This window comes from Heterocephalus glaber, unplaced genomic scaffold, assembly GCF_053883595.1.
Source record: "Heterocephalus glaber isolate CG9 unplaced genomic scaffold, H.glaber_assembly_v1.0 deba00000470, whole genome shotgun sequence".
Classification (NCBI taxonomy): Eukaryota; Metazoa; Chordata; class Mammalia; order Rodentia; family Bathyergidae; genus Heterocephalus; species Heterocephalus glaber.
Genome location: NW_028258145.1, coordinates 23,863,800 through 23,866,013, shown reverse-complemented (window position 1 = coordinate 23,866,013; position 2,214 = coordinate 23,863,800). Strand labels below are relative to the sequence as shown.

At 34.2% G+C, this 2,214-nt stretch overlaps 1 pseudogene; it reads left to right on the top strand.

Annotated features, from left to right (window-relative positions):
* Positions 1 to 1,414: 1,414 nt before the first annotated feature.
* On the top strand, positions 1,415 to 1,999 carry LOC101716470 (cell division control protein 42 homolog pseudogene; annotated as a pseudogene).
* The last annotated feature ends 215 nt before the right edge of the window (positions 2,000 to 2,214 follow it).

Genomic DNA, 2,214 nt, shown 5'->3' with positions numbered 1-2,214 from the left:
TAAAATAAGTTTGATACTTATATAATTTTTCATAACCATACTAACACTAATTATTTAGTTGATATTTCTGATTTTGTTGGTCATTACCTTTTCTTGTCTATCATCTACTCATAAGTAAGGTGCTAATTTTCATTCATTTTTCTAAGAGCAAGAATCATTTGAGGACCTATTGAGTGCTTGCTTGTCCAACAACTATGTTCTTTAATCCTTAAAAAAATTACACCATGCTTATATTTGTATATCTGTTCATGAACTTGCTTGCTTAAGAGACTGTAAGTGTTTTTCTGTTTATATGACATAGAGGTATATAAAGATTTCTGGTACTAATTTTACTTGTACATTTTGGTAGACGGATTTTTTTTTTCTAATTATATGATTGCAATGTTTTCTTGCTTCATTTCTTGTAAATTTCAAAATTTGATTATGGCATCTAGTTGTGAAATTCTAATAAACCTCTAAATATTTAGAATGGAGAAAGTAAACTATTTTGCTTATTTCTTATAATAACATTATGTAACTGGATAGCACTGACTTTGCTTTCTTCTACTAATCTCTTTTTAAGTGATATCTGTATTTTCATCCTGCTGTTTTTTATTTTGTTTTTGCTATCTATTCATTTTAAATAAATGTTTGGGTACTATGTCTGAAATTTGGACTTGAGATTCTTATTTTTAGTTTAGAAATATAATAGTCCTAATTTTAAAACAGTACCAGCCAGACAAAAGGCAAGAAGAAAAACTTCATTTACTGTATACTTCTAGTGCTCTAAATTGTGAACTGGCAGTGTGACCTAGAGGCAGGCACAAATTGCCTACTGTCCCTTTTTACAAAATTTTATTGTAACAGGCTGGAAACTGTCTGTATCTCTACCACCCTAAATTCAAGGTTATTTATTGCCATGAACAATTCCTCTGTTTTCCTCATATCCCAGCTCAAGAGCTACTAAGGTCGGTTCCAACTAATCAGACCTTTATTTTTTCTTAATGATCATCCTCCAATTTTTTACACTAATCATGTACATTTATCTGTTTTCCAGCCTACATACAGGTAGTGTTTATTTGAAGCACAGGATTTTAGTCTTTTAAACTTAATGCTTAAGTAAGTAATTTTACAGAGCTTATAAACATTTTATTATGAGGACTGCTCTAATGATATTCTTACAAGATGTTGTTATAACAGTAAAAAGTTTAAAACTCACTATATTTGGGGAATAATTAACAATAATTGTTAGATACTATGTGGAAAACAACAAAAACTGAAGCCATGCCCTTTTTCTTTTAAAACTTCCAATCTATCTCTGGAAGTAGAATTAATATAAAAGACATAATATACTTGACCATTAAAAAAGCTGGTAGAGGCACTGCTGCCAACACCCTGGCAGAGAAGCTGAGGTCAACATCAAATCTGAAATATTTAAACTATTTCCACAATGCAGACAATTAAGTGCTTGTTGTGCGCAAGGGTGCTGTTGGTAAAACATGTCTCCTGATATACAACAAACAAATTTCCATCTGAATATGTACCAACCGTTTTTGACAACTATGCAGTCACAGTTATGATTGGTGGAGAGCCATATACTCTTGGGCTTTTTGATACTGCGGGGCAAGAGGATTATGACAGACTACGACCATTGAGTTATCCACAAACAGATGTATTTCTAGTCTGTTTTTCAGTGGTCTCCCCATCCTCATTTGAAAATGTGAAAGAAAAGTGGGTGCCTGAGATAACTCACCACTGTCCAAAGATTCCTTTCTTGCTTGTTAGGACCCAAACTGATCTCAGAGATAACCCCTCTACTATTGGAAAATTTGCAAAGAACAAACAGAAACCTATCACTCCAGAGACTGCTGAAAAGCTGTCCCAAGATCTGAAGGCTGTCAAGTATGTGGAGTGTTTTGCACTCACTCAGAAAGGTCTGAAGAATGTGTTTGATGAAGCAATATTGGGTGCCCTGGAACCTCCAGAACCGAAGAAGGGCCGCAGGTATGTGCTGCTATGAACATCTCTCCAGATCCCTTTCTGTACAGCTGGTGTTGGCATCATACTAAAAGCAATGTTTAAATGAAACTAAAGATTAAAAATTAAAATTCATTTCTGCAATAATGACAAACGCCCTTCACCTACCCACATGCATTCCTGTGAGAGAAGGCCAATAGGTATCCCCCCCACCCCTCCCAGTACTAGTTAATTTTGAGTAATTGTGATTGTCAGAAA